Consider the following 25,614-nt stretch of genomic DNA (forward strand, 5'->3'; position numbering starts at 1 on the left):
ATTTACGCAACGCAAAAATTAATGTTTGTAAAATATTTCTTCATTTTTTACAAAATAGGTGCAGATCAAGTGAATAGTTTCCGTTGCATTTCAGCCGCTTGAAACGCAAAGTAATTTAATGCAGGTACGTATAGAGTCGAATAGTTAAAAGCTCTTACAAGATTAAAAGCTGGGATTTATAGTACATGCACGTCGATACTCAACAGCTTAAATCTGTCTCAAAAATGAATGCCAAATTTTTACCGTACGTTATAATGTTACAGGTACACGTATTATAAGTATATACCGCGTGTTCGATCGTAAAAAATACTTTGATCAATCGTGTAAAGAACAAAGTGTAGGCACCTTTTTTTTTACAATGTACATTGCAATATTCATACGATCACAAACGGCGATCGAAACTTCCTCAGGATCAAGGTGCTTGACATTCCTTCCAATTTAATCAATGAATTCTAGTCAAATTTTCTTCTGAAATAAGTCAAAAGTAACTAAATTTATGGAGTTTGCAACAACGAACAGTGAAAAGTCATCCACGAAAACGAAAGTGTAACGAAGACCGTGGAAGCGATTTCGACAACGATAAATAGAAATGAAGGTTAAATAAAAGATAGAAAATTGAGAGTAACGAATAAACTGTTGTTTTATCAAGAAAAGAAGACTGGTTAAAAGCATTTTACAATTAGCATTATATGCATAAAAGACGTATTTTAATCTTCGGAATGAATGGACGGACGAATCAATGATTTAAAATAATTAACACATACAATTTTATTTATATAATTATACCCCACGAATTGATTTGTTAATCAATCAAAGAGAAAGTGTCTTGTATGTCGGTGACACGTCTCGTCTGTTCAATGCAAAATTATATCTTACAGTAAATTTGTTGCATTTATTCTTGATGTTAGTAAAATTAACGATTCATTAAATATCGAAAACTTGTTAAAATAAATCGTAACAGTACTGATACGATTTGGTAAACATGGTTATCGATTACGAACGCAAACTTTCTGTTTATCTTCTTATCGTACACGTGCGATAAAACCGATGAATTACAACCTGTCGATCCACCTTAAAAAATTCCTATCTGTAATTATTATACCCACGTCACACACGATTTTGTTGTTACTCCCGAAAGTGTGTATCGATTCTCAATTTAAACGTGTTTCACCGTTCGAATGAAACGATACGAGAATATAAAAAAAAAAGCTTCGAAGACAGAATCGTCTTCATCGGTTTCAAGACAATTCCAACGTGCGGTTCCAAGAGCTAATTGAAAACAAGCAAGTACCTGATTTAAAAAAAACACGGTCGAGTACGATCGAGCTTTCTCTCGCAAGCTTGCGCGGTGAAGTAAACGTAACGAGACTCTTAATCCGATACCATCCTTTCCCCTATCCATTGGACGAGGATCCGTCGATCGGAACACCCCGTAGAAATTGACTAATGGCTTGTCTAACGCGAAGGCTACAGCTCGATTAGATGTGGCCGGGTTAGATCAGACGAGGTTAGATCGGATCAAGCACACGTCATCGAGCCGGAGTGATTGACTAAATCTTCCACCATCCCCTGTTCCCCTTGCCCTCCTTGTATCCGTGCCAAACTGGTGATAATTAGGGCTTTGTGTCTGCTCGATTTATCCCCATTTCACGGTAGAACACGAGGAAACATAAGTTCCGATTTTTCACCAACGTCTTCTCGTTATTTTCATTCGCGTCTTATTGCCGAAGGACAAACGAGTGATAAAATAACACAGGAGAAGATGGAAAAAGAAAAGAAAAAAACAAAACCATACCGTACTCTTACTTTGGAATAATTTTACCAAGATATAACGCGTATCGCGAGTAAAGAGAGAGAGAGAGATAGAGATGGCGATGGAGAGAAAGGAGAGGTGGGGAAGTTTTGCGGGTAACAGCTTTACAAAGGATATGAAATATTCAGCATGCTGGCCACGATTTCTGCGGACCGTTGCGTGGATGAGTGGAAAGCCCATGTTCGAGGGGATACGGAATGGCGGATACGTATTTACATGAATGTGTGCGCATGTCACTCTACATGTGTATATATGAGCGATGCCCACCCTCTGATTTTTAACAAATGCCAACGAAATTTTATACGAATGTTCAACGAGTTTGCCGCTCGGTGTGTGGATATAAAATCACGATTTTTATGTAAGACTGGTAAGAAGTCTGAAATTTTCGTGGTTGCTTTCACAAAAATAAATCGATCCCTCTTTTATTTCGCGTGGCGTTTTTCCCTCCCTCCTTCTATTCTTCAATCCCATTTCAACTTCAAGCGGTTTCACATGGTCAACTTGAACCGTACACTTATGATTGACGATGATTCAAGATTGGAGGAAGAGAAAACGAGCATCGAAACATTTGAGACGAATATCGCAAGGACCATTTCCGTCGTTGCAACAGACCATTTGAAATGATTTCGCAAGACTTCGGGATATTTCCTGATGTTTCGAAAATAATTCCCGAAAAGCTTCTCTCTGCTCTTTGACGGGATTTACGGAATCTTTGACACGCTAGACTGTAACGGTAGTTGTACTATAGGATAAGAAAAAGAAAATGAAGAAAAAGAAGAAAAAGAAGAAGAAGAAGAAGAAGAAGAAGAACTAGTAGAAGTAGCATGAGAAAAAAATGGACTATAGAGCGCGGAGACAAGCTCGTAATATATTTCCTGATATCCTGAACACTGCACCTGCAGGCAGAAGAAAGAAGAATAAGGTGGTCGTTGAATTAAACCGTCACCCATAGTGAAAAACTTTTATATAAATGGGTTTCATTACGGCATGCGTGAAAAACCGTAGGACTTGTTGTTCGACGTTGTTCGTTTTTCAAAGCACACCGAGAGAAATTTTTAGTTCCGGTTACCGCTCAGCCCTTGACTATTTTCATTATTTACCACAATAGAAAAATATAGTTCTAGGTAGAAAATGAAAATTAGTTTTCTTGCTGTTACCGGAAAGTCTGGTATCCGTTGCTATTCCTTCTCATTACGATCACTGTTACTAGATTTTCTTGCAACTGTTGCGAAAATTTAATGCCCGTGCAACAATAAATTGACGTTAAAGCCTTGTTTGACTAAAAAAGTAGAGTAAACAATAGCGCAAAATGGTTAGGCGTACCTCGTTTTTCCTAATTCCAACAATATTCGCACAGTTTTTTTACTCAATTTTTCTAGTTACCGTAACAAATGAAATGTTTTTCAATGCGTCAAATCGTACATCGATGAAAGATAACTTTGGCAACAGTTGTCCAGAGTCATTCGGGTTCACGGAGAATCATAAAATTTCCAAATTAATCACGAAACAATCGTCCGAGTCGGCGATACAACGAGCGTATATCAGCCGACGGACGTTTGCGGGCTGAGAAATTCATGAAAATGGACGTCGGTGGAGAGTTACGAGTAATTCAGGTAGCCGGAGGCTGATTAGTGAGGTGAGGCGGGGTTAAGTGAGGTGGGTTACATAATGAACGGAAGGAAGGAGAGAAACGAACGGCGAAGAAGAAGAAGAGGAAGAAGAGTGGCCGAGGCTCGGGGGTAATTAAAAGGGAGTGCGATCATTCGGTTGTTTAATTAAGTCCGTTACCCTCGGCCGTGGATAATGGCCGCTCGACGAAGAGCAAGATTCTCCAGGATGCCTAAATCGCCAACCCCCGAACTTCCGTTTCCCGGCCATTCGGCACCGATATATATGTATATACATACACACAGATTATACCGGCGACGAGGCGCAGAACGGGAATTTTGAATACTACTCTGGAGTGAGAGGAAGTGGCGTAAAGACTTCTTCGGGATCCGGGTGAAATATGCTAATGGCGATTCGTCTCGAGAGTCGTCGAGTCGCGATCATGATCAGAATTGCAACGCTTTAAAATCTGGGGAATTTTCATCGTCGCGCCATTTTTATGGCGGGTTATACAATACAGATTGGCAAAAAAAGAAAAAGAATTTTATTTTTGTTGCCCTGATTTTATTCCCATGACTTTTGGTGTTTTGAGAACGGCGAATTTTCGCATAAAATCATGATTGTATCGGATTGGTTCTAGTTTTTTTTTTTTTTAAGTGTTATTGTAGTATCGTAAGAAGAGGGATGGTTTCTAATATAATCATAATTTTATTCGTAAAATCTTCGTTCTTAAACACCAAAATTGTCGGAAATAAAATCAGGGCAACAAATTTTTCATCTAAATATTGATTTTTTGAGACAAATATGATAATGTCGATAAAATAAATAAGCCGCGGGGCCCAAGCGTTTCAAGTTTCAACGTCTGGCTGGCAAATTCAGCGAGCGACTTGACAAAGAGCAGAGAATCGACCATATATTGCTCGCGTCATATCACCCATGATAACAATAAAGTCAATCACATTTTGGCGAAAACATTTTTCCTGTTCTTCCAAATGGGCAACCGTATTAGCAATCGGCAAAAAACTTCAAGACCTATTTATCAACGTAAGAAAGACAAAAACAAACTTTGCAAGCAATAAATCAAGGTTTTAATTATTATTCGATAAATAAAATCTAAATTTATTTATCTCAATAGAAACTCGGGGAAAAAAAATTATTCTTTTCATTGTCGACCTCTATTATCCACTGCAAACACATCGCGAATTATGTACTTTATACATTTTCTATGAAATTTCCTATCGAATCCGGATACTCGTTAAACGTCGAAACATTTACAAGCCATTGTGTTTAAGTAAATAGTAAAAAAGTCTGTCAAAAGAAAAAAAAAAAAAAAAAACAGAGCCAGCAAGCCGTAACATAAGCTACAGGTTTAAAATTGAATCTGATTCATCGATGATAAATTTTCGAATTTCTAATCGGAATGCCGGTTCGTAACTTTATTTTCATTTTATTTCGTCGATACTGTTGCTTCGGGACTGCGAATAGCCGATTGATGGTCAATCTTGTCCCTCCAAACTCTAAGAAGCATTATACACACAAGATAAACGTTGCAAACATGTTATTCGCGCAAATTTCCCGTTTGCCAAAACCGGTTTCGCATCGAATCTCAATTATACGCGCGTTGAGTTTTAATCAGTTTGATATCCTGGCGGATAATTTTGCACGAACGTTGCCATCCGCGCGTCCGTCTGATCATCGATGATCGGCTGTAAGGAAGGTAGAAAGCACGTAACCCGAAGATGACGTTGTTCTAACGGGTCTCGGCTGCAGAATCTAACGACTAATACGGTGCATCCTTATTTTTCAAAGATGGCCGGTAATGGGTTAACGGAACCGCGGATGAAAAACGAATAGAAATTATGTAAAAACTTGACCTGCAGTTACTTTGACGCTACTTCGAGCTGCTGGATGAAACGTCAATATGGAGCAGAGCATTCGCAGCCCTCGAGAGGTCGCCTTCCATAAATTACATTTAAAATAAGAACCAAAAAAACAAAAAACAAGAGGAAAGAAAAGAAAAGAAAACAATTATTTCCGGTACGTTGAACGTCGGAAGTTTAGTGCTTACAGGGGGGTGAAATCAAGTCTCCTCGCTTTTCGCCAGCTTTCGCATCCTCTGGAATATCGTTGGGAGTATTTGATAAATTTCTAAAAACGGTCGTGTAAATACGACCGCCTGTGAAGTGCAGGTACCGTTACAGGCATACAAACGAAGCGAATCTCCACGCGGCTAGGTCAGAAGCTGTTATGTTCGTACACTATTCTTGCGCATTGGTATATTAGCAATTATTCAATCCCTCGAGATATGAATTATTCAAACCAATTACCGGTGTCATGAATTGCTCAACGAGTATACGAGAATGAAAAAAAAGAAAAAAATGAAAGAAAAAAAAAAGAAAAGAAAAGAAAGAAAGAAATCTTCTTGCTCTTATATTCTTCTTCTTTTTCTCTTTAACACCGATCTTCGGTGAAACGATTCGGTTTAAAATATGACGGAGTTAGAAAAGCAGAGAATTATTATTTGTAATCCTGTAACGTTTCTCTGTTTTCGTGTTTTATTTTTTCTCGTAGCCTGCTAACGCAGAGTTTTTTTTTTTCTATCTTTTTTAATGTACAAGTGATAACGATTTATCTCTAATCACACACACCTACTTCGAACTCCCTCCCGAACGGAACGATTTCAACAACGTTGAATCGCTGACACTGATAGATTATACGAACAGAGTGACAGTTTCATAGCTTTTGTTTCGCCAATTATTTTCTCGCAAGCCAATTCGATTAATGTGGCCTCAGATTTTTAGGATAAAAATCAAACGAATCGAAAACATTTCTTTCCACAAATAGAAATTGTTTTGAAAATTCTTTCACGCCGCAAATCAGTGCACGATTTTTATCACAACTGTATCATCGACGGTTAATCTATAAATAACGTCAATCTATCGTTGCACAAGCATTAAATTTTCGCAACAGTTGCAAGAAAATCTAGCAACAGTGATCGCAACGAGAAAGAATAGTAACGGATACCAGACTTTTCGGTAACAATTAGAAAACTAATTTTCATTTTCTACCTAGAACTATATTTTTCGATTGTGGTAGAAAATGAAAATAGTCAAACCGGAACTAAAAATTTCTCACCTCGGTACCGAACAATGAAAAAGTTTTCATCTTTTGAAATGACCGAGAGACGAGTATCGGTTACGTGTGAGAGGTAAACACAACCTTCAAAATGTGCAATTTACCACAGAGGTTAGCAGGTCTCTGTGTATTATAAGAGTTCATTTGTTCGCGTCAAGATGGACAAAGGTAGGGAATAAATCGATGGGTGTACAAAGGTGCGGATAATGGACCGGAGCGGTGGTCACTCCGCGCCTTTTGAACCACCTTCTTATCGCATCCTCGCAACGATACGTCAACGTCGCGTCGTCGACGGACCGACGAATCGAACTGACCTAGAGGACAGGGCCAAGAAGAAGAAGAAGAAGAAGAAGAAGAAGAAGAAGAAGAAGAACAAGAAGAAGAAAGAATGGGAAGGAACGGACGTCCCTCTCTCCTCTCCTCTCCTCTCTTTTACGCCGGGCAAAGCACCGTTGTTTCACCAGCACCTTTGCAGACATCCTGCAGGTATGCAGTCCTCCTCTCCTCTCCTCTCTTTATGCCGGACGGGGCATAAAGTGTCGCTGAATAATGCATGATCGTCTCTTCCAGCCGGGACTTGGCCGGTTGCTTGTCGCCTCTGCGAACGTTGCGTTTCTGCGCCGAATTGCGTGCGACGTGTAAAGCTCTGCATCACACTCATGCCTGTATCGGTGTCGTTTCTGCTAACAATTCGCAGTCGTTCAATTACGATCCTTTAATTAACAGCTTTGGTCAACCCGTTTCTACGTCACAATTATATACTGCAACTTTTTACACATCGTAAAATTTTAATACGAAACATATTTTCCCGTCTTTACAGATATTGCGAGCTCCGTTTTCCTATACACCTAAATTTTCACCCCCAAATTTTTTCAAAATCATTCAAACCGAGACGGTTACATACCTCGACTTTTTAGACAACGCAGAAATTCGATAGGTACGAAACGGATTTTCCCCTCTTGGGATATATTTCGATACGGGGAGTCCGTCTCTCTATTTCTATCCTATCGTCCTAAATTTTCATCCCCACCACCGAAAACTCGTGGGCGTCGATGACGACGTGCACCTGAGCGATCAACACGCCCCCGCGAAAATCGAGGGGATGGTTACCGGTAGTAGCTGCTGTGGCACCGGGTGTGACAAACGGGTTGAGATAAATAGACGTCATTAGCGATTTGGCGCGGGGTGAAAGAGGGGGGGGAGGTTGGTCGATGCCAGCCGGCAGCTGAGACGTTAACGTCACCCCCGAGGCTTCTTCGCGGTTTAGGGAAGAGAGATTCTACGACGACGACGACGACGACGAAGCCGCGGAGACGACGTCGAGCCATTGTTCGGGATTTGCGGAACATTTCAACGCTGCGATGAGCCTCCCCCCCCCCCTGCCCCGATAACGGAACGCGCAACTTTACTTATGAAAGACACCCTTCGCGTCCTTTCTCTACCAGCAGCTTTCACAAGGGTTGCAAAAACAACCCCTACACGGGAGAGTTGATGCCGAAATTTCCTATCAGATTTATTGTCAGCAAAGTTCGTTGTACGTAATATCGCCGCACACACACACACACACACACAGGGATGTAAATGCATACACGTCGGAGAATGGCCAATTATGACTCGCGAACTTTGCAGTGTTTTGCGTGTAGGACGCGTGTTATTGAACCTTTTTATTTAACAAGGGAAATTCCGTACTTTGATTGACAAACTTTTAAAGAGATACGACATTCAATTTAAGAAAGACACGTCTTTTTCATCTACAAGATTCTGCTTCTAGACTGCTTCTCGTTTCCCTAGAAACGTTTCGGAACAATGGAAGAAAGCAACAACTTCATCGTCTTCCTTTAATATACATATTAGACCTGTCCTTAAGAAGAGTGGAATCGAATATCGATGATAGCAAGCCTCAAGTTAGTTCCAGATAACGTTTAAAAACTTTTTCATATTTTCTTGTCCTCTACACATTTTTACCCATCCCTAGAAAACGTTACTTTTTCTCATAAGAATTTTCAAGGTTTTTAATCAAAAGTTCGTTCCAGGTCCGAGAAGAGAAAAAAAAAAAAATTACGGTGTATTTGTCCCGTTGAAAACGCTGCTCGGAAAATTTGGCTATCTCTATTTTCGACTCCGCTGTCTAACTTTTAACTTGGTAAGATGTTTCAACTAGTCAATAAAAACTTTTGAACGGTCGGAAAATTTCGATCACCTTCACTTTCCTTCTTATGAGAATAAGAATCCCCCCACCCGTAATTAATGTCTTTATCTATGCCATGATGTTTTATACCGTAAAGTTCTTCAACAGTATTCCCAATTTTTCGTTTATCGAGAAAACGTGATAAGTAACAAAAAAAAAAAATCAAAAATTCACAACAATTACCAGGTAAGAATCGTCAATTCGAGTTCAAGTTGTGTTTGTTTTTTTTTCTTTCATCCTTATTTTATTTATTTTTTTTTCCAGAGATTTGAACCTTTTGTAAATAATATAGACATTAATCGACGTCAGCACCGAGTGTTGCTGCTGCTGCGTTAGATTGAAATATGATCGGTGGATTTTAATTATTATCGATATTATATATTATACCTGCAAGGTATGCGAAAGCATTTCCTGCAGATTTGCTAAATGGAAAAGGAGGAGGTCACACGAATTTTATATTGGCGTTACGTTATCGGCACAATTTATTTTCCAACAGCGATATTAAAATATATTATTTCTAATGCTCGTATATTAAGTATTCCACGCCAACGAGACAAATGATTGTTCTCCCTCGCTATTTTTGATTTCGTTTATAATTTATCATACGATTTTCCTAACTTTAACTCCTGAGTTGTTTCACACGTTTCTTTCGCGAAAAGTGATTTTTTTTAAATAAAAGTCTCAATGATCAAAACAGAAGAACAGTTTTGAAGTATTCGAATAAGTAAAAATTTCTAAATTTGCTTAATTTCATTGTTTTATCGGTAATCGTTAATATTTTTTTTTTTCATATTGAAATTAGTCAAATATAATTATTAAACAGACAGCTTTCACCTCCATATTAGATCTAAAACAATCAAAGTCACTGATCAAAGAATTTTAGCTGATATTTTAGAAATTTTCAAACATGTCGTTTTGTCTGTATTGACTTTTGAAAATTTATAAAAAAAAAAAATAAAAAAATGAACAGTTTCAGTGACGATTGTAGAAAATATTATGAACGAAGTCAAAAATGGCGTAGGAACGTCATTTGTCGAGTTGGCGTGGAACGCCTTGCGCATAGAGAAAAGTATAATTTCACCTGGTCAATTCAACGCATTCGTTCATCCGTTATTTGCCGATTGCGCGAGAAGCGGAATAGCATCGAGAGAGAGAGAGAGAAGAACGTCACGATGGCAAATTACTCTTTCCTCTGAAATAAAAATTTCACGCGAGAGATCGCGGAGTTAAGGGGTGAGGGGGTGGAGGGAATGAGAAATCGCGGGGATATTGGCAGAAGCCGTGTGATTTCCAGCTCGAGCTTATTCAATACTGCAAAATGTGTCAAACGTGCCTCTGCAGAATTGCGAGATCTGTAAGCTCCGTATATTCGCGTATATCTATGCATTTCAATGTGTATACGCGTATGTATATCGTATGTTATATACCCATGTATATTTATATCGTTTCGCGATGTTCGCACGTGAATCCAGAGGCGAACGGTTTATGACAAATTTTCGATCATCCGCGAGTATTAATATTAATACGGGTGTAACGTGTGTCAGACTGTAGGTTATCATCCACCATTCGTATAGAAATTATTGCAGGAATTAAATTCTATATTCTCATGACAAAATAAAACCTCTCGTGAACGGGGAATTTCATGCAAACCCGACCAACGTCTGACCCTCGTCATTTCTGATGTTGTTTAAATTTTCTTCCGCAATTGTTCCAACTCTGAAAGAGTGAGCTGAAATTTTTTTCAATTTTTTTCAATTTTTTTTTACTCAACAAGTCGATTTTTTACGAACATTGATAAGTGATTTTGAAAAGGACCTTCTTTAAGGTTATCAAAAAATTCTCTAAAACAGCGGTTTCTATTTAAATAAAAAAAAAAAAAACCAAGATCTAAAAAGAAAAGTTGAGAAGAAAATCGGCCCATCATCGGCCCAGTCTTGAAATGTTCTGTAAAGAAAATACAGTTTTTTACAATTTCATAAGAATTTTCAAAAAGGTCCTGTTCAAAATCACTCTCGATGTTTATAAACAATTAACCATTTGAATAAGATATCTGAAAGAGTCCAAGGTACTGTGTTAAGAGTTGGGACGATTGCAGAAAATTTTTTGAACACAATTAAAAATAGTGAAGATCAGTCGTTGGTCGGATTAGCATGGAATTCCCCATATTTACAACTATTCTTTTCCCCATGAGAGTAGAAACCTTGAATCCTCTACAGTTGAAAATGACGGAACGCGATGCTGCAGCTTATTACTTTTTACTTTCCTATTTTCTCTTTTTCACATTCCAAACAGCACGAATTAACGATTATCGATAATTGCGATATTGTTATATACTTGCGCTAGTTTTATTTTTCACGAGCTCTCAAACGTGAAAAACGAATAACAATGCTACTCCCCCATGGAATACGTATGATATACGTACGAGATGCGCTTATCATCATACGATAATGGGAAAATGGATGGTTGAAAATTTTTTTGAAAAATCTCACAATACATTGTAAGATGTGTATTTTTCGAGGAGTGAATTTTCCGCAAGCTCTCGCATATCTTCATTTTCTCAGCCGCTTGCAGCTGTATATTATACATATATAAACTTTACCAGAGGCCAGCAGCGAGTTACGAAGAAAATTGAAGTGACTATACCTATAAGCGGCTTATGCTCCCTCTAACTTTCCTTCCTCCTTTATTTTTCCCCCATTCGCCGGGGTGTGAAGGAAAATAAAACGCATTAAATTCTTCGAGGAGTAGAGAGAATGGGAGGGGAAAGGGGGGGGGGGGGGGCAGCCTGCGATTTATATTGGCAAAAGCATAATTCACATCGTTGTACTGCCCGTTTTCACATGCGTGCCTGTGTGTCTGTGTGTGTGTGAGTGTCTAGCTGTACTGCACGTCGGGGTCCGCAAAGTAAACCCCCGCAAGCTCACGGATGTACGTACAAAGCGTTAATACATACGAACGCACATTTATATATATGTACACACATACACGCGGGAATAAATCCAGACTTTGTTGTTTATGCCGTAAAGAAAGGAGATTATTTATCGGTCCAGGCAATATAAGCTAGCGTGCATGATCTACAGCGTGACGGTATTGGTGTGCAAGATGAGGCAAAGAAAAAAGTTAAATGGAGAAACGAAATGGATTTGTACACTGAGAAAAATTTTATTTGCTACAGTGAGTAGAAGAATGCATCTTTGGGTAATTGAGAAGCTGAAAATACTGTCAAAATATTTCAACGGTGGGTAAAAAATGAGGGCGGGGTTGAAATTCCGAATTTGAAAAGTTTCCAAAGCGCCAAGTTCCGAATTTTTTGCTAGCGAAAGCTGAAGTACAGAAATCAAGCCTCGACGAAACGTCCAAGCTTCGAACGATCCGAAACCCGAAGCTCAAAGTTCCGAAAGGACAAAATGCCGAAAGGACATTGTCACTCGGACAAGCCAAAATACGAAAAGTGCGAAGCTGAGGAAATTTTAAAATGTGAAAGATCGAAATTCCGAATGATCCAACATTTTCGGTTCCGTGAATTTTGTCTTGGTGAAATTTCACCACTTTGATCTTTCATTGTTTCGAATTTTCGATATTTTTACGTTCGGAAACCTGTTAACTCCGATTTTCGGTTTTTCCGATTTTTTAAATCCACTCGTTGAGTGAACTACGCCGTGTGAGTATATTTTAACTTCGGAAATTCTACTCTATCGAACCTTTATTTTTCAAAATTCCGCTTTGCCGGAACTTTACTTTTCGGAACTTTGCTCTATCGTAATTTGTATTTTCGGAACTTTGAGCCGTTGGGTTTCCGCCCATTTGAAACTTCGTTGTTTCTCCAAAGTTTGATTTCCTCACTTCAAGCTTCTCCACCAAATGATTAGGAATAACGCGCTTTCGCAACTTTTCAAATTCGGAACTTCAACCCCACCCTAAAAAATGTACAACAGATATAATATAAGAAGAAAGTTGAAGAAGTATTCGCAAGAAACCAAAGAACGAACGATCGGGTAAAAAAAAAAGAGAAGAAAAAGAAAAAAGAAAGAAGAAGAAAAAAAAAAAAAGAAACGAACGAACCTTCTTCCGCGCGGGGAGAAAAAGCTCATTGATTTATGGGGTCGTGAACTATTTCGCGTATAGAATTTTAACGAGGATCGCCTCAGCCTCTTTTCATCGTCGGACGCTCACCGATAGCTGACCATAATGGTGTAACCGGGTTTCCCCATCTTGCGTAATCCACATATGTATCAAATCGGGGCGATTTCGGCAACGTGGAGGGATGGAAACCACTTTTCGAATTTGGTACCGAGTATATGAACGGCTGCGCACCGAGGGGTTGTAAAGTTTCGTTTTTCGCGGGGTGGATTTTAAAAATTCAAAGTTCAACGGTGAGTGTTTGGGATAAGATGGAGGGATAGAGTTTACTTATATAATACGTATCACCGCAACGATATTGAGAACGTGCTCGACGCGTGAAATATTCCGGGCTCGTCGATCACGCCTAGATAAAAAACGAACGACTAAACTTTCGGCTAAGGTCTGATCCCCCCACTTCGGAGTCGACACGGATCTCCTATTTCCCGCAAGTACCGAGAAGAAGAAGAAAAAAAAAAAAAAAGAAATAAGAAAAACGTGGAAATGGTAAAAAGAGAAATCGAACGGCAACGTTTTACTCGAGGGGTTTTTGTCGGATAGAAATTGATACTATTTTTATTTTGATTTTATTACCAGATTCAACCGTACATCGAGAATCTATCAAGTTATTATTTTCACCGTTGACGAAGATTTGTTTAAAAATATGAAAATAGAAAGTAACGAAATTACAGTCAAAAGTTTACGAATCGATGCTAATTCGATTAGAATCGCTTTTCAACGGTTAAATATCTCATTGATTCGTTCCTTTTCAATCTGCAATGGGCTCATTTTAATCGAAGAGATTATTTTCTACAAATGCGCAACAATATTGCAACGATAATGAAAAATGACGGAGAAACAGAAAGAGAATAGGAATATCGAATTGACTTTTGAAAAAATGAAAATCTCTTTCGATAGTTTTCTACAAAAATGTAAGTAAAAATTTCTCTCAGTGCACGTAAGCTATTATAAAAATAATTTCTGTAAATACATCTTCAAACATCCGATTCTTCTATTTTCAATTTTCATTCCCTTTTCGCCCGGCGCTACAGGTAAACGTTTTTGTAGCTAGTGTTGATAATTACAGGGTGTGCGTATTTCAACCCCGTATTTCCTTAAAATCGATCGTCCACAAGAGAGACGAAGGGTGAGGGAAACAGAGAGAAAGAGAGAAAGAGAGAAAAAGGTTCATTGTCAGTTGTCACGCTTTTTTTTAAATCGCCACAACCCGAGCCGACTGCTTCCGCGGTGAAGAGTAAATCACTGTGTTCAACCGGGCGCCGGGTGGTGATTAACGAAAAATAATTAAGTCCCAGAACTGGCAATTTATTTATTTTTTTTTCTTCTTTTCTTTTTTTTTTCATTTAGCCAGAAACGGAGGGGAAAATCGGAATTCTTATTGTTTGGCTCGTAAAAGCCGTGAAGCAACGATCTAAATCTGTCGTTGTAAGTAATGAGAGAAAAAAGTGTGCTCAAGAATTATTATCAGGGTTTCGAAAGAGAAGAGTAACGTCATAGAATCGCGATGAAAAAAAAAAAAAATAAATAAAAAATAAATAAAAAGTGAAACGCGATCAAATAAAAGTATCAAAATTTTAACCTTTGAAATTTCACAAATCCGTATACGTATAATAATGTCCAATTATAATTAATTGTTAATAATTTCGTACAGATAATCACGCATAGATTGCTGTTCCGCAAACCTATCGAAAACAGATATTTGATTCGGTATTTCAATTAATTACCGAACATGAAAATTTACAGTTCATAAATTTCAGTATTATTCTCTAATTTGTTTGAAAAAAATTATGCGTATTAATTTACGAACGAATTCAGTTAGCGATGGATTAATGAAAATTAGCGAAACGGTAATTTATCCCTTTGACAAGGTTTCCTCACTGCGTAATCTTATTAATCATGGTTGTTTCCCATCGAAATGAATTTCGCGGTTTTTCCAACATTTTTCCCTCCGTCGAAGAAACGCGGCTTGGTTGAATTCGCCTCCATCAGCTCCGGTTGATACAATATTTCGATACGGAAGCAATTTGCGGCCAATACATTCCTAATTGGGCAACCTTAACACAGAGTGTAAAACGGGGTTAATTAGCAATGAACGTTATTGCATGACGCACGACGGTGGAAAATGGGTATTCAATTGTTGTAGGGCGATTCGAAATCGCGGATCATTCTATTCGCCTATCTAATTGCACGGAATTCGTGTGGTGGGTGATTTTCCGTTACACGCACACCGAGAAAATCTACCATTCGAAAATAATTCTACTTCAAAGTCCTTGTAAACTACTCAAGTTTCTTACCGCAAACAAAAAAATATACGGATATACATCCGGGGACAAAATGTAAAAATGTAAGAATGAGTTTTATGCATACAGATGTGATCAAAAACAATTTTTTTACTTTTTATCAGCTTTAGCGATACAGGGAAATTATCGGTTTTCGTCAAAAATTACTTTTTCTAACCTCTGGAATCCGAAAAACAGTTTAAAAAAAAAAAATGTCAGACTGTCCGAAAAACTCTTGCGATGATCTCCGAAACGACTGAATGAAAAAATCTAAAACTCACGCTGGATTTTACAACGAAATGATGGGCATAAAAAATTGACATGTCTCGTTTAATTTTAACTTCCGGTTTCACAGGAAATAAATCGATTCTCAATGTTTTACCGACAAAAATACACTTCTTCCTTATTACTTTTTCAGACTAAACGTTCATGTTTTTCCCAGCTTACATATTAATTTTTTAAAAACTGTATAATTGTCCTGTTTTTCAGATATTTTTCTTTCAAAACTTCGCCATTTGTCTGCCAAGTCGTATCAGTTTCAGATTTTTCACTCTGCCGTTTTCGAGATCATCGCGGAGGTTTGTCGGACAGACAGAGAAACCTTTCCATTTTCATGGCGATGAAAAGTATTGCGAAACAACTATTTTCCGGTTTAATTTTTTTCAATTCTTATCGAGTTTCTGGAACAACAATAAAACAAATGAAATTTATCCCAGTGGACGTTAGCCCCAAGATACACCTCAACTATCACGAGTGTGATTCTCATTTTCCCGACAACGAACAACGCGATTCGTTCCATTTGTCTTCTTCCATTTTTTACCGTTTTCTTTTTTGTTTATCTTGTTCAGGGTATAACAAACGAACTCGACGTTCCGCATTCACTCTCTCCAGTGAACCACGACAAGTCACGGCGTCGCATATTATCGCTGGTAACACAATAACAAAGCGTTGAAAAATAAATTAGACTTGAGCACGAGAATGTAACGCGTCGCTTCGATATATCTACACATAATTACACCTTATACATTTCACCGAATAAAATTTGTATACAAAAACAAATTGACTGCAAGCTTTTAATAATCTTTGAACCAACCGATCCCTCACTGCAACCGGCTGTGCATTGCCAAAGCTTGCAATTTACAATTTCCGGTTCTATTTTCAGAGATTGAGACAGACATGAAATTCCAACTATCTCTGAGACTGCGAAACTTCCTAGTACACTGGGAGAAATTTTTACTTCCGGTTACCGCTCAGTCCTTAACTATTTTCATTTTTTACCACAATCGAAAAATATAGTTCTAGGTAGAAAATGAAAATTAGTTTTCTTGCTGTTACCGGAAAGTCTGGTATCCGTTGCTATTCCTTCTCATTACGATCACTGTTGCTATATTTTCTTGCAACTGTTGCGAAAATTTAATGCTCGTGCAACGATAAATTGACGTTAAAGCCTTGTTTGATTAAAAAAGTGAAGTAAACCGAAAAAACTGATTATGCGTTGCAATAACCAAAAAAGGATCGACGATAGCCCAAAATGGTTTTGCGTACCTCGTTTTTCGTAATTCCAACGATATTCAAACAGTTTTTTTAACGACACCTGTTTTACCGAATATATCTACTTACTGTAAAAAATGAAATTTTTCTCACTGTATGCAATTTTAATGCGTTTGCAGACTACTGGCAGTGCGAGAGGCTTCCTTTACAGTCTGGACGAGCTGACCGTTGCAGTAATCAATACATCGATCGATTATCCTCTGTGACCACTAATTACCTCCGCACTGCCGCATGCATTTTCCAGAAGCCCGGAGGGCCGAAGATCAAAGATCAATTTTCCCTGGGGCTCGAACTGTATAATAACGCGGTCAAAGGGTAACCTGCTTTTCCGAATAGCCGAGGGTTATCCGTATGCCGTATCAGCGAACGGTAAAACGATACGCGCAGTGTGGAACGAAGGCAAGATTCAAGTTCCAAATTCGAAAAGTTCCGAGAGCGTCTAATTTCGAATTATTTGCTGGCGAAACTTGAAATTAAGAGATCAAACTTTAAAAGAAACAACAAGGTTTCGAATAGTCGGAAACCCGACGGCTCAAAGTTCCTAAATGCAAGATTCTGAAAACTCAAGTTACGATGGAGCAAAGATCGGAAAATTAAAGTTCCGATGGAGTAAAATTGCAAAAATTACAATATCTCGCCAAAGTTTGTTCTTTTCCGCCCCGCACAACGAAAATATTGGTATTATTGTAATGCGAGGAATGAAAACTGTGCCTGAAATTCAACTACTAATTGATCCTGACGTTTGACACTTTAAATTACTGAAAAAAAAAAAAAATACATATTTTTCATTCTCTTCCCAATATCCCAGGATCGTAAATTATTTTCTCTGAAGTTTACGGTAAATTTTTTTTCTCGCTTCGAATATGCAGATTTCTAACATCCATATTTTACGTCTGTCGAATCAAAGTTCCTGTAAATTTTGCATTTTTCGGGGCCACTGCAATCGAAACGAATTAACAATCCGACGTGTATTTGAGATTTAGAAACTTGAAGATAAGTTGTCCAAGATTTTTTTTTTTTTGTTTTTTTTTCAACCGTTTACAAGTTCAAATTGAATATCTTATACAAGTCTTCACCCAAACACTGATATTGTGGCGAATGAATGAAAATTACGTATTAAAAAATTGTATTCACAGTCAGAGGTGAAATCAGCGTTCCAAGAGTGGTAAAAGAAACAAAAAAAAAAAAAATAAATAAATAAAAATAAGAAACAGAAGAATAGGCGGAAGGAGAACTTCGGCAAAGCGGGAAAAAACTTTTCCTCCCGTTTCCACACTGCGACGTCTCATCGTCGGTTGATCCGGTTGTCGAGTCAAGACGTAGGATTATCAGTGTGCTTTCCTGGATCCTGAGCTTTCGTGTAAATACGAACTCCATGGTAAGTACAAAACTGCAACCACTTGGACAAGTTTCGACTGTAAGGATGTACTGCTGCAGATATCCGAAAATTACGAACTTTGCGAAAAATCCACGTTGACAACGCGAGTGAAATAAAGACCGACAGAGATCGTTTCACCGTGACAGAAACTCGAACAACGCCTTGAAGACTTTCGAAGTTTGAGTACAAGGTTCGTTTTGGCCAAGGATCGACGTTGTTTAGTAGATTTGCAGCAAGATACGCTCGGCAAAAAAAAAAAAAAAATTATCGTGTAGAGGAAAGGAATAAATTTTTTTTCTTTCCAATCTCTTCGTTAAATCTGAAGCAAAAATTTGTTCATAGTAAAATAAAGCTTCTTTGTTTTTCTTTTGTTTGATAACGCGAAATGCAAAAATACTCAGCTATATTCGTTTTATGCGAGTGTATCTTTTTTGAAGGAATTTCATTGATTTGAAAAGATTATCTTACGAAATCAATACACTTGCTGGGTTATATATTATACTTGGTGAATTGTTCTACTTAAACAATACAATCGATGCATTTGTGTTAAATGAGAATGAGAAAACAAGGTGTTGTAAAATGTGGAATAAAGTAATTTTCAACTGTATAACAATGAAAATATCCGTTTGATTCTATAATTCTAATTACGTTTCAATTGATTAAACCTTACTCCAAAAATACTGTAATTTTGAAAAATCATCGATCTTTGGTCAATTAGCCTCCTTATATGTAAAGCTTGCATTCGACAATTCGACAATTCGACTCTGATTAAACTTGTTTTGATCCATACTTTCTTTTTCACACACCATTCTTTCAAATTTACGATACACATTCGCGATTTTATTTCGTTTGGTTTTTTCTTTTCCTTTTTTTGTTCAATTCGTAGCCTTCCTCAATTTTTGAGTTTTATAAAACACATAACTGAAAATAATTGGATTTTTTTTTTTTTGTGCAGAGAATGAGTTTAAATGATTAGGTAAACGTTACGTGACTCACATATAGACAGGTTGAAAGTATATTTGGATCGATTTAATTACACACATCACACGGACAGTTATAATACCTGTAATATATGCGTAATACGTAGGTACTACGGGTAATTAGCGGTTGCATAATCCGATTCGCCGGGCGGTTGGTTGCAAAATTTGCGCGTAGTGAGAGAGCGAAGAAGGATGAGAAAAAAAGAAGACCTACCGAAATGAAAAAATGATATAGCGATGGAGAAAAGTAGAAAAAAAAAAAAAAAGGAAGATTGAACAGACAGAGATTGGGACGGTATATGACTTGAGTAGTTAAAAAAGTTTCGGCTTAATCTCACGCTTGGCTCGTAGCGAGTTACCCGTCCAGACGGGGTCAACGAACCCGAGAAAACCTCGGCCACCTTGAATTCTGATCACCGGAATCTCGAGCACCTGCATTATAACCAGGTTAGTCCCGCAAAAAACGAGCCATGCGGACGGCCGCCGGCTGCCAAGAGTAAATTTAATCGAGTAGCGAAAAGAGAAAGAAAAATGATAAACGGAAAGCAAAGTCCGTGTTCCATGCCGGGACGATTCCCCGAGGCAAGGAATACGTGGGGGAAAAAAAAAAAAGATTTCCAACATACATATAATATCGACAAATTGATGAAAATAAAAAAAGAAATGAAAAAAATTTTTAAAAAATTTAAAAAAAAACTCGTACAGGCATGCGGAATGATTTCTGGCGTTATTGACATTGAAGGCTAAATGAATGTGTGCTTTGGGTTTTTTTTTTTTTTTGTTACTTTACATCGACATCCCACGCTGCAAATCCTCGCAGCATATTCCGACAGTATGCGAAAATAGTGCGTACCTAGATAAATAGCGTGTCCCATTTTTTGAAATTTGTTCAAATACATCGAAAGTCAAACATTGAATTTAACAATATTGCGGGCCAAAGCTGTTGTGTATGATAAAGAGCATCGGACGAGCATTCCAGTTTTTGGGTCCGACGCTTTTGCTGGGTCCATTGATGCCCAGTTTTTGTTGTTCGAATAGAACCTCCCAGTTTTTATTGCATGTTTCCGCTTTTCTTCGACTTTCACGGCCCGTAATTATACGAATTTTGAGTCTGAAAAATCAACCCCATTGTCTTTTTTTAGAGAATTTAATGCCCTGCAAGAATATGATTGGAAATTTTTTTTAATTCAAACGGTACAATAGTTACAGCATTTTTAATGAAGAAAAATTTTTTTTTTTTTCGCGTTATTTACAAAGGAAATTTCGAATGGTCAGCGAAACCTTTTGAAATTGAGCCAAAGCCTTGATCCAAACGAGAGAATTGTTTTTTTCTCAGTAAATAAATCGCTTCAAGACCATAGATTCGATACGTCAGTTTTCTTCGTTATATACGCTTTGGGTGGATGGATGTTGCACAGATTCTAGTGCGATATTGCGAAATGAATCACGGAACAACGAGTACAGTTAGTAACCAGATGGCGGAAGCTCACTAATAAGCCTCGGTGAATTCAGAGAGTTTTCACCCCTTCGAAGTGGAAAAGCCTCCGTCCCTTTTCCTTTTCCTTACCCTTTCCATTACCATTTCCATTTCCATTTCCATTTCCAGGTTTATTTTAGAGTCGGTGCAGGTTCAACTCGCGAACGTTCCCAACTTCTATTAGTAAATTTGTACCGCTATCCACGCAGCCATTCAAAACTTCGCGGACTAATTAGCTGTGAGAATGGGAGAATCGTTTCGCTGCTGCATGAAAAACTCGCGCTGCTGCTGCTGCTGCTGCTGCACCATCGTAGCAATTACTCGTATGAGTATAATGCTCGATGTTGGCGTATTCGGTAGACTCGAATTAAGGGGGGGGGGACATTAAAAAAAAAAATGTAAAGAAAAAAGAAATAACCTTAAAACACCGCAACGACTAAAGTTTTCCCTATACTTGTTGCAGAGAACGCTAATTGCGACTGCATACTCGCAAATTTTTTGAATGATCGTTGATGAAAGATGAATAAGAGAGAGAGAGAGAGAGAGAGAGAGAGAGAGAGAGAGAGAGAGAGAAATGAAAAAATATACTAGACCGTGATTTTTAAACAGCGCGATAAGATAGTTGAAGAAAAAAAAAAGAGGAATTTCAAAGCAAAACATTTTCACCAATAATCGGTGAAAAATATTGAAAATTGAAACATTTCGAACGAATTTCGAGGTGACATTGAGAAAATTTATCGTCTCGTAAATGTTTTTCTATGTTTCATTCTTTTTTAAATTTGTAAAATATACGTTATTCTGATGCCTATATATACACGCGTTCTTGATAAATTGCCTTGTAGAAAAAAAAAAAAAAAAAAATGAAAAAATTCGCGCAATGTTTGAGAATGAATAAATTGGGTGAGATTTCGCCCAATGCTTTTCGATCTGTAGCATAAATGTTTTATCTCTCGTCACCGAGCTGCCATACATGTGAAATGGCATAGAAGAAATATTGCGCCGTTTTGTACACGTTGTGATTCTGCAGTCATCCGCAAATTGAGAGAAAAAGAAAGAGAAAGAGAGAGAGAGAGAGACAGAGTCGCAAACGTACTCGAAGAAAGCAATAAAAAAAAAAAAAAAAACGGAAGAGAAGTGAGTGAAAAAACAAAAAAAAAGGTAAACGAATCGAAATTGTCATTGCATAAACAACACATTAGATAATTCTTTTTACTTTTTCGATATCGTTCGATAAAATTGTCAAAAATTTCGTCCATCCACAGCCGCAAACATTTGACAATAAATTGTTATATCTGAATTTCATATCGTAGAAGAGAATACAAATCCTGTGAATCGTGTGATTTGTGCAGTTTAAAATTGTTGAACGATCCCTCATGTATACATACGTACGTACACGTGAATGTATACCGAACAGTTTTACGTAATCTGCTGTTGTGTGAATAAATAGTGAACGCGTTTCACGGGTTTTGAATAACCCAGTTGATAATCACGCTTTTAATTTCATTCTCCTCTTTTTCATTACTTCTCCGCCTACAAGATTAGAGAAAATTATTTTATAACGCAAGGACCGAGAAATCGAATTAATTCATTTCCCATTTGACTTATTTGACTGATATCTATACGCGGTTCAAAATTCTGTCGTTTTGTTTTTTTCTTTTTTATTCCGTTATACGCAACGAACCAATTGTTGATGTATTGGTTTTTCAGGAAAAATTTTATTGTAATAATGAATTGAATTTTCGTAACAAAAAAAGAGTTCTCAATCTGAGTAAAAAATTTTAAAACGTACCTATATATGATAATAATTGATCGTTACCATACGCTGGCTAAATACAGCTGTTTATGTAAAACCAATCTAACGTAATTACAGATTTCAAAAATAATGAAGAAATTCGCACGAAACTTCGCTTAGTTATATATTGTGATTAAAACTTGCGAACTGTTTTCCCCCCGTTATTTTTAAAGTGTCTTCGAAAGCTCGAACAATGCTACACTGAGAAAAATTTCATTTGCTACGGTAACTAGAAGAATTCAGTAAAGCAGGTATCGTTACAAAACAACTACTTGAAAATTTCTGGGATTACGGAAAACGCGGTACGCCTAACCATTTTGCGCTATCGTCGATCCTTTTTTGGTAATTGCAACGCATAATCAGTTTTTTCGGTTTACTTCACTTTTTTAGTTAAACAAGTCTTTAACGTCGATTTATCGTTGCGCGAGCATTAAATTTTCGCAACAGTTGCAAGAAAATATAGCAACGGCGATCGTAATGATAAAGAATAGTAACGGATACCAGACTTTCCGGTAACAGCTAGAAAACTAATTTTCATTTTCTACCTAGAACTATATTTTGTCGATTGTGGTAAAAGATGAAAATAGTTAGGGACTGAGCGGTAACCGGAAATAAAAATTTCTCTCAGTGTATGAATAAATATTGCATGTAAGTGAATAATTGAATCCGTGTATAAAATTCGTACAACGATAAACGTAACGTGAATTTAACACGCGTGTGGTGGGTATAATAATACGAAGATTGCAGGCAAAGATACCCAGAGCTGTGCATGCCTGTGCGGCATGATGCAAGAATATATCATCTATAGTCGTCCGTTGCAAACACACGGATGCATCCATCTGGTCCTCTGCACTCGTCGCCCCATGAAAACCAGATGCTGTTGTAAAATATAGTATAATGCTACACATTCCTGCATTTCAACGGTAAAACTCGAACTGCAACCTGGGTACAGCACAATGCACACATTGTGCGATACGTATACCTAGGTATACATGTAAATTTACATACATTTTTTGTATAAAATAAAGTACTTATTTTTCGCACGGATATATACATACATATATATGTACATGACGTAGAACGCTCGTCTTTCGACAGAAACTTTCTTTCAATCTGATCAAACGTTTTAGGGATTTTGCCATGTCGGTAAATCGCAAATTATTTTTTTCTGAAACACCCTAGTGTATGTGTGCATATGAAGTGTCATGAAAATAGAATTCTCGTTGTTACCGCATTGCACGGAAGCCATGTGTTTGTAGCGACGCGACATCGCTACGATAATATCTAAACGAGATTTACTGCACCCGGTATCACCCGACAGATATCGATATTGAGAGGAAATCCGAAATCCGGCATTCGGCAATACTGACCTGCATAGACAAAATATAATATACGCGCATATGCAGACTGGCCGTTTATACATACCTGTATAAACACTGTACGTGAATATTTATGTATGAATTTTCTTTTTTTTTTTGCAAGCCGTCCACTCTGTTTTCAACGAATATTGTGTAGTTATAATCAATCAATGATGATCGCAACGCTTCGACGCTTGGGTGATAAAGAAAAGACTAAAAAAACAAAGGATCGCATGCGGGTTTGATTGTTCGTTTTCTCCCTTTCAAACGTTAATGTACTCTTGATTTTCAAAATTTTACCGTCACTACTAGACACACACAGCTGGCACTGGACACAGATTCCCTTACCAACATCGTTACCGGCACTTAGCCAAGTGGGGATATCCCCACCGTCAGGGTATTCTAGAAAGTGGTTTGCGTCTTGGCTAAGTGCCGGTAACGATGTCGGTAAGGGAATCTGTGCGCGTCTACTTCGCGTGTGTCGGTTTATCCGACACTCACAACAGTACTACCACACGCTGCCATGCGCCGTTAAAGCATCTGGCTTGCAGAGCTGTACCTATCACGCCGGATTACTACTAAGAGATTCTGTATCAGGATTTAGGGATTTTTCAGCGTGTGGAGAGAGAGAGAAAGAGGGAAAAAGAGTGGCCGAGAGTATAGGATATAAATAAGGTACCTGAGTGTATATATATAATAATATATATATATATATATATTTACAAGGTGTGGGAGATAGTAGGAGCAGCCACGATAGCTGGGAGCCTTGGCTCCGTACCACCTTCATATTACCCATAATTCTTCTCTTTTTCTCTCCGAGAGTCAATTCGCTCGTTGAAATTGGCTCGAGGCTATCTTTCGGCAAAGACGACGACGCCGAACCTCAGCAGCTTTGCCCCCTTCGCCTATAGATTCTCTTTTTCTTTTTCTCATACTTTTGCGACCTTTGACCCGGTAAGGGCCGATATCACCTTCGCTTCTTCGCGACGGTCACTCGATATAAATACCGGATAAAAATAACTAAACTACAACGACGATAGTTTATAAAATTCGCAGGAAAAATTGTCTTCGCGTTTGTAATTTGAAAATACAAAACTTGCGAGTGAAGATTTGGAACCTGGCGTACATTTGTGACAGGAAATGGGTTGGAAACGTCGTCTCAGTTGTGTTAAATGAGAAGCCTTGAAATGGTAGGATTTACATTTCGAGTACACATCAGAAAAACCACAAAGCGGTATGAAAAAATTCGAAACCTGACAAACGAAAGTCAGAATAGCCGGTATTTCGAATTCTTCAATTCCATAAATACTCGTAACTTTACTTCATTTTTCTACGAGACTAAAATTGGTGACGTTATCGTAATGATTGACGTTTTCGAAAAATCTTATTTCACAATTTTTTAAATTCCCAAAATCCAGTAAGCGACAACAAAGCAAAACATACCGACATTTTTAAAAACTTGATCACTTCAAAGTCAATATAAAATTGTGAACTAAGAATTTTATGCTCCGAACGTTACTAACAACCGGTTAAATTGCTAACTTCAATGCAACATTTTTCTTTCATTTTCCGCTTACCTGTTGTATCAGCGATTTCTCTTATTTCCGTATGCAGAGCAAAGTTCGCTCGCCGCACCGAATCAAATCAACGTCAATCTGTAACAGAGAGATGAAAAGGGTACCGATTAAAGAACAAGAGACTGCACCGCTTAAAGTCAAAGAGTGAGTAGGAGCAGAACTGATGATGCAGCTTGAGAATGTAAACGGAAAAACATACGTTGGAATAACTGCAGCGACAAAGTTTTCCCAGGCATTTCCTTCTTTTTTTTATTTCCGCCCCCACCCACCTTCAACTTTTGCTCTACAATTTTTACGTCCGGATTGATCTTTCTGTAGAGGGTAATCCTACTTTCGAA

The 25,614-nt window shown here is 37.8% G+C and overlaps 1 protein-coding gene across 3 annotated transcripts in view; it reads right to left on the reverse strand.

Annotated features, from left to right (window-relative positions):
• Window positions 1-25,614, reverse strand: part of LOC124180549 (putative polypeptide N-acetylgalactosaminyltransferase 9) — a 191,805-nt gene that overhangs the window by 75,145 nt on the left and 91,046 nt on the right. For all 3 annotated transcript variants that reach the window (XM_046566191.1, XM_046566189.1, XM_046566190.1), the window contains one exon: window positions 25,277-25,354. The gene's annotated coding sequence lies outside the window, so the exon portion shown is untranslated. The remainder of the gene's footprint in view (window positions 1-25,276; window positions 25,355-25,614) is intronic.

Source organism: Neodiprion fabricii, chromosome 4, assembly GCF_021155785.1.
Source record: "Neodiprion fabricii isolate iyNeoFabr1 chromosome 4, iyNeoFabr1.1, whole genome shotgun sequence".
Classification (NCBI taxonomy): Eukaryota; Metazoa; Arthropoda; class Insecta; order Hymenoptera; family Diprionidae; genus Neodiprion; species Neodiprion fabricii.